Genomic DNA, 8,332 nt, shown 5'->3' with positions numbered 1-8,332 from the left:
TTTAAAATTGTAATCCTCTTGAAATTAAGGCAAGCATCGAATTTGCCTTTGTGCCTCAGCTTTTTTTTTGTATTTTCTGTCCATTTAAAAACTCATCAGCCCTTTCTTTTCTTCTACCAAACTGCATGACTATACATTTCATGGCACTGGATACCATTTGCCATTTCATTGCACATTCTATTAATCTGTTCAAGTCTTCTGTAGCCTCCCTAATTCGTCAAAATTACCTGACCCTCCATCTACCTTGATATCGTCTGCAAACTTTACAACAAAGCAGTCAATTCCATTATCTGGATCATTGACATATAACGTAAAAACATTTTGTCCCAAATGAGACCCCACGGATCATCACTAGTCATCAGCATCCAACCGGATAAGGCTCCCTTTATTCCCACTCTTTGCCTCTTGTAAATACGCCACTGCTTTATGCATGCTAGAATCATTCCTTTAATAACATGCACTCGTAGCTTTTTAAGCAGCCTCATGTGTGGCACCCTGTCAAAGACTTTCTGAAAATGCTAATACACTTTAATCGAATCTCCTTTGTCTGTCCTGCTTGTTGTCTCTTGAATGAATTCCAACAGATTTATCAGACAACATTTTCCTTTGTAGAAACCATGCTGATTGCGGCCTTTTTTTTATCAACTGCCTCCGCCTCCAACTACAGTACTCTGTGACCTCGTCTTTAATAATCGACTCCAACATCTTCCCAACCACTGAGGTCAGATTAACTGGCCAAAAGTTTCCTTTCTTCTGTCTCTTTCCCTCTTTGAAGAGCAAATATTATTTGCAATTTCCTAGACTTCTGGAACCATTCCAGAATCTGATGATTATTTAAAAGATCATCACTAATACCTCTGCGATCTCGTCTGTTACCTCTTTTACAACTCTGTTGAATACACCATCTGCTCCAGTTGGCTTATCCACCTTCAAACATTTTAGTTCCGCAGAACTTCATGAACCCTGAAACTTGGAGCGTCCACAATACTGCTAACGTCACCCACAGTGACGACTGACGGAAAATACTTGTGAAATTCGTTCACCATGTCGTTGTTCCCCATTACTACCTTTCCAGCACCATTTCTGCTTCTGCCTCTCTATTACACTTTATGTTTATGAAGAAACTTTTGGTATCCTGTTCAATATTATTGGCTCGCATACTTTCATACGCCATCTTTACCTTATTAATGACTTTTTAAGTTGCCTACTCTTGGATTTTAAAAGCTTCCCAATCTTATACCTTCCCACTTCTTTTTCCTCTTTTATATGCCCTCTCTTTCACTTTGACTTCTCTCGTTAGCTACGGTTGTGTCAAATTTCATTTAGAATACTTCTTCTTCTTTGGGCTGCGCATATCCAATGTCTTTTCAGATGCTTCCCTGAAATTCCAGCCATTACTGCTCTGACGTCATCCCTGCCAGTGTTCTCTTCCAATCAATTCTCTGTCATGCCTCTGTAATTTCCCTCACTCCACTATAATACTGTTACATCTCACGTTTGTTTCTCCTTCCCAACTTTTAGGCTGAACTCAATCAAATAATGACCACTTTCCTCTAAGGGTTCTTTTGTCTTAAGGTCTCTAACCAGTTCTGCTTCATTGCACAACACCCAAACAAGAATAGTTGATACCCTAGCGACATCAACCATGAGCCGCTTCAAAAAAAAAAAAATGTCCTAGGCACTCTAGCTTCTTTCAGCTCCAGGCTCTACCAGGTTTTCCTAATCTACCTGCATATTGAAGTCCCCATGACTACTGTAACTTTACCCTTTTGTCATATACTTTCTATCTTCCGTTGTACTTTGTAGATCACATCCTTAAAACGAGTCCGGTTGCTCTTTGAACCACTTAGCGGTCAAAGAGCCACCAATTTCCCTCCGGAGTTTAATAGCAACGGAACCGTCTTCCACCTACTTTGTCTTATCTACTGACTGTCGGAATTGATCGGACAGGTGAGTGATACTTCCCGATTTGTCAGGAATGCAGGTAACAGCACAACTGACAGCTTTATGGAAGCAGGTAATCTAAGGTCCACCGATATTGCAAGGTAGCAATTCGAATAGCTATCAATTCTCTCGATACTCGGGTTAGCACATTCTTAGTGTATATGAGATTTATGGGCTTCTCGTAAGCCAGCGCTTCCAAGAGAGGTCATACTTATCAGTTCACAAGACAGCATGGCTGTCATCCAAATCCTTTCTGCCTCTGTGGTGGCCCTCATTCTCCGCCGAACAACATGAATATGGTGCTCATCCCGGGCACGGAGGTAGTGTATTTTCGGCTTTGCGTACCCCGGACTCAGCAGCCATTGGAATTCGCATATCAAGTCAGTGTAATTCAGTGTCCAGAGAGTGCCACATTCATGGCGCCATTCAGCGTATACATAGTATTCCCAGGATATCGCTGCTGCTCAAACTTGCTGTGTCCCTCCTAATGAATGTACGTGTGATTATCATGTCACCTACACTGACAATCCCGCCCCTTCCCTGTGCGCTGGGGAATCACTTTCAGATTCGAGAACTTTGGGTAAAACAAATCCTAAGTGCGGAAATGCTAGCTCGTAAAAACCTCCTCTAACGTCCGGTGGAGAGTGGAGTGAGATGTTGGAGGGGGATGTCACTGATGCTGAAGTTTTTATACCATACAATTAGAGTACTCCCTTCCGGCTTCCCTCACAACAGAATGCCAAAATTCAAAAAGCTGGATAAGTGCCCCCGAAAGTCGTCTTTGTAAGGGTTCCGTATGAACTGTATAAATTTTGCGGCGTGGTTAGGAGCACCAACACAAATCCGATAATATAACACGTTGGTCCTATATGCGAACTCAATCGCCATCTCCAGGAACGTGTTATAGGACTACCCACCATAGTTCCGCATCATCCCTGTTGCCGTCAGCATCCATCACGTTGCCATTCTGCAATGTAGGAAAACACACACGGACGCTCCCCAGGATAAACTTTGGGTATTTAGACATAGATCAATCTTGTTAGGAAAAACAGCAACTTTCAAGATTGCTTCCCAAATCTTCCGATCTTCTAAAATACATCCACCAATATGCAGTTTCCTCAAATTCCCATTTCCCTCGTAAATGTAGACATCTCATATCCGGAACAAAGAGGAACAGATTTTCACCACGTTAACACGATTCCACGTGTTAATCCGATTTAATTGAAAACAGATTAAGAAGTGTAACCCTCGCTTCGCAGCTTAATCTAGGAGATGATAACCCCGCCCCCTTCCCGGCCGAATTTGATAAATCTCGTTTGAGTGGATGCTGCGCGATGTGTCCTCTGTTTCAAATCAGTTCCTAGAAATAACGAACAGTACACAATATGCGGTTAAACGATTCAGATTTATAACTCTTACTTTGACTGTACGGTTACTTGGGAACCAAAATATAAAGGAAAAGGGCGCCGATCTTATCAAACAATCCGTGCACAAATCATTGGAGCTCACTCAGCAAGATCTTCCTCCTACCATTCGATCTCTTTCAAGCGTCGCCGAGCCCTGGACTCCCGCCTGGAGTACACCCGGTCGGGCGGCCCACCGACTCACACAAGTTGCGTCTCCTCTCAACATTGTCCTCGCGCCTTCTGATAAAAGCCAGCGAAACCAACAGCTTTCAGACTCACAAGAAAGAATAACATTACTCCCATTAGATAGCCACCCGTTATCTCTACTTATAACCTAAATATTGCTGCTACAGAGAAACCATTACCTCAGCAGTTAACATTACAGAGAAGCCCTTACAGAACCTTTGCAAGTAACAGCAAAACTTTAAATAAACGGTTAATTTCACCGTGATAATACTTTAACATATTTGCAAAGAACAAAGTCAAACAACAGACTGCCGGAAGCAGTCACGAAACCTCTTCTCCATTCTTCGAACGGGACAATTAACGATCAATAAATATGTTAACACTTTACGCCACAGACCTCTACCCTAAACACTCCTCCATTCACCTCACATGTTCAATGCTACTTCGATGTAAATAACGTACCTGCCTCAGCCACTGCATCTACAAGTTGATCCACAGCTTTACAACACTTTGTTTAAAATTTGATCCTCACGTGCTTATCCACTTCTTCGTCCTAGCTTTAGAAGAGTGCCGTCCATTTAGCTTTCGATTTACAATCCTGGATAGAACATAGAAAATTGAACATAGAATAGTACAGCACAGTACAGGCCCTTGGGCCCACAATGTTGTGCCGACCCTCAATCCCTGCCTCCCATATAAGCCCCCAAGTTAAATTCCTCCTGTCAATATTCTCTTAAACTTCACTAGTGAATCTGCCTCCACCACTGACTCAGGCAGTGCATTCCACGCACCAACCACTCTCTGAGTAAAAAACCCTCCTCCAATATCCCCCTTGAACTTCCCACCCCTTACCCTAAAGTCATGTCCTCTTCTATTGAGCAGTGGTGCCCTGGGAAGGAGGGGCTGGCTATCCACTCTATCTATTCCTCTTATTATGTCTTCTCTCATTCTCCTTCTCTCCAGAGAGTAAAGCCCCAGCTCCCTTAATCTCTGATCATAATGCATACTTTCTAAACCAGGCAGCATCCTGGTAAATCTCCTCTGTACCCTTTCCAATGCTTCCACATCCTTCCTATAGTGAGGCAACCAGAACTGGACGCAGTACTCCAAGTGTGGCCTAACCAGAGTTTTATAGAACTGCATCATTACATCGCGACTCTTAAACTCTTTCCCTACACTTATGAAAGCTAACACCCCATAAGCTTTCTTAACTACCCTATCCACCTGTGAGGCAACTTTCATGGATCTGTGGACATGTGCCCCCCTATCCCTCTTCTTCTCCACACTACCAATTATCCTGCCATTTACTTTGTACTCTGCTTTGGAGTTTGTCCTTCCAAAGTGTACCACCTCACACTTCTCCGGGTTGAACTCCATCTGCCACTTCTCAGCCCACTTCTGCATCCTATCAATGTCTCTCTGCAATCTTTGACAATCCTCTACACTATCTGCAACACCACCAACTTTCCTACTGCCCGTGTCTCTTTTTATTTTATACACGTCTTGACATCACCCTTTACTCTACCACATCACTACTTTACTTGATTCTTTTTCTTTTCGGTGATTTTCTTACAATTGAGCACAGACGAAACTAATCATTGAATCATCGCTTATCTTCTATGGATCCATATATAAAGATCAACGTTAGTCTTTATTGGGAAACATTATTTCACTGATATACTTTTCCCGTTTAACTTATGAATAGAACCTCCCAGGAGTGTTAGTGACATTGTCTGCCAAAGTTATGTATTAACTACTTCTTTACACTCAGGATCAATTGTCCAAGTCGTCAGGCTTTTCCTTGATTCCAGCTCTCCATACCAGCCATAGGATTCCAACTGTTTCCTAATTAGATCCTCATTATCCTCACCAACCGTTGTGGGCATTGCCTTCCGCTGCAACAGGTACATTTTACGTTGATTGTATTCAGCACATTGTATAGGTAAGTGTGTAGTGTATGGGTAGATTTAGTGTGTATGAAAATGGATACGGTAAAGAAATGGATAACAAATAGGAATTTACGTTGTTGGGCAGATTGACCCTTGATACTAAATAAGGGGAGAACAATGTATGCCCCAGTATACCGGATGACAAGACAAGAAAGCAAGCTAAAAATGCTGATTAGCGTAAGTTCAATCAATTACCTTGTCTCTAAAAATGTTTTTCACATTGCTTGATTGTTAGCTTAATAGGATCCATTGTCCCTGGGGAGGCAGAGGCCGACTGTTGAAAGCCACCCATTTCTGGTACGGGCAGGTGTGAAGGATGTGTGTTGGCTTCATACATGACCAGCACTTGGAATTGTTCCACGTTGGGTGTCATGCTCCAGACCGTGAAGTCCGTATTGCAGTTCACGGTCCAGTTCATAGCTCCTTATTCCAGGGTTTCTGGTTTTCCCCAGTTTCTGTTGTGGGCACATGATTCTCGTTTTGGTGCAGAGACATAAGTACCTCGGCAAACCAGAGATTTTCTGCTGGACTGTCCTGTTCCCCTCCCTGTCTTTTCTCCCTTCGCGTGACTCTCTGCCTGGATACCTCGCCTGATTCTCTGCCGGGATACCTTGCCTGCACCACTGTCGGGTTCAATCCCCATTGCAGAGATGGACCTGTCTGTCGTTCTTCAGTGTTTGTCTCTTCTTGTCCTCGCCTTCGTGGGAGAAGTCAGGCCGTACTGCCGTTGCCCTGCGGGGGCATGTGTCTTGTCTGTCCTTGCCTCTGTGGGGTAGGTCAGGCCGTTCTGCCATTGCCTTGCCAGGGGGGGGAGGGTTCTGTCTTGTCTTGTCCTTGCCTCCGTGGGGTAAGTCAGGCCTTCCTGCCGTTTCCCTGCGGGGGACCTGTCTCGTCTTGCCTTTTTCTCTGCCTCTGTTGGGTACGTCCGGCCGTTCTGCCGTTACCCGATGGATTGCCCTGACCCAGCTTACTGTGGAGATGGAGATGAGTCCCGGCTTTCTGAGTCCCGGCTCTATGTCTATGTACTGTACTGCCTCATGTAGGTGTGGTGTTGAAAATAAGTCCCGGAATTTCGAAGGATACGTCCCGGCTCCATGTTAATGCACAGTTCCCCACCTGTCTCCAAGCATCAAGCGTGAAGCCCCAAGCCAGTCTCCAAGCCTCAAGCCTCAAGACCCCAGACTCCAGTCCTGCGTTCATGTCATATCCATGCCTGGTTCTGGGGCCGGATCCCGAGGCAACACCCAGGTTCTGGGTCCTTGTCCAGTCTCTGGCTCGGGGGCCAAGCCCAAGTCTCAGTTCTTGTCCCTGCTCCTTCTCTGTATCTTGTCACGTCCCTACTCGAGTCAAGTCCTGTTCCTTGTACTTCAGTGTCTGCGTCTTACATTTGGATCCGCTACCACTGTGACATTGGGATCGTGTAAGTGGCGGATTGGATGCTTTTCCCCTTCCAGCTGGTCTGGGAGGTGGCGATAGAACTATAAAGGTGGGAAACTGCTTTCTTGCGCAGACCACTCGCCTGGGTCCCACCTTCGGGCCAAGCATCTGAAATGGCGTCAAAGACCTCCACCTAGCCAGTCCACGGTCGATCGCCTGCTTCAGGGACCACACAGACGTTGCTAAATATACTCAGCGGCGTAGACTACTAGGCTTTGCTTAAGTTCGCCCTACCTATTAGTGGAGTAGGTAGTGTACAGTATAAAGCATTGCTCGCACCCCTCTATTTTCTTCACTGTATTAACACTATAGTGAGTCTCGGAGCAGCTACCGAGCTTGGGTCTGTTTGTTGAAGCGAAACCAAAGAGTTCCAGCATCCACTTGTTACGGTTATACTTACTTGGTATCAGCTTTTGTACAACACACATCCAACATTCTCTTGCCTCCGTTCTTTAGTCCCTGTTCTTCCCCACTAACTATTCCCAATGATTTATTAACCACTTTGCTGACAGACGATTTTCATGGCCACAGACTTGATACAGAAAAAAATAACTCTTCTATTCTATTGGCTGCACCGTCCAACTGAATTCGTCCAGATGCTTGTTTTATTTTCCCAAGGCCACTCCGTTTATTTCCCCTATCAAAGACATCTCGCTCATCTTCGCACACTTCTTTTCTCACTTTTTCAGCTCTGCGGGCGGATCATGTACATGAAGTGCAGACACTGTTTCTCCTGTCACAGTTGCGGCTGGTCTGTTGGGTATCTCCAGTACTTCATGCATACGACTATGTAGGAGCGCCGCCAGGCACTGACAGCCATTGACTGAGTCACAACGGTGCCAGAGGATTTCACAGCAGAAATCACACAGCTGAAGTGTGTAGCCGTGATCGTATAGTGGTTAGTACTCTGCGTTGTGGCCGCAGTAACCTCGGATCGAATCCGAGTCACGGCAGACCGGTGATCACACATTTAACTTGCCTCACCTGCAAATTAAAAGCTCTCTTTTACTGAATTTCCATCTGTCACTACTCCCAGGAAATTTTGTCTCCTGTGTCTCCAGTAGTTTTCCTTTGGATACATTACCACACTCACTAATACATTTGGAGAAATTAACTTTCTCGATAGATCAGCAAGCTCGGAATTTAAACGAGCTGCGATCGACCTCTGGGCCGAGGAATACAGGAGACAGAAAGCCGCATTGTCTCAGGAAAAGCGGAGGATCTCAACTCTTTGGTCCAGGCACTGCCATTTCCCGCGGCCACAGTGTCTGTGATATCCGGGAGGAAAAATAAAATGAAATACGTTTGTAATAGCAGCTTGGAGTACAGGTAACAAAATAATATTTATTTATTTATTCACCAGTCTCACTCTTTGTCTCTCTGAGGCTAAGTGCCGTTGTCCAAAACCAG

At 44.8% G+C, this 8,332-nt stretch overlaps 1 non-coding gene across 1 annotated transcript; it reads left to right on the top strand.

Annotated features, from left to right (window-relative positions):
* The first annotated feature begins 7,803 nt into the window (after positions 1-7,803).
* trnah-gug (transfer RNA histidin (anticodon GUG)) lies at positions 7,804-7,875 on the top strand. Its single transcript has one exon. It is a non-coding gene; the product is annotated as a tRNA-His (tRNA).
* The last annotated feature ends 457 nt before the right edge of the window (positions 7,876-8,332 follow it).

The sequence above is a fragment of the Mobula birostris genome, chromosome 3 (assembly GCF_030028105.1).
Source record: "Mobula birostris isolate sMobBir1 chromosome 3, sMobBir1.hap1, whole genome shotgun sequence".
NCBI classification, from domain to species: Eukaryota; Metazoa; Chordata; class Chondrichthyes; order Myliobatiformes; family Myliobatidae; genus Mobula; species Mobula birostris.
This window is presented reverse-complemented; position numbering and strand designations above follow the sequence as displayed.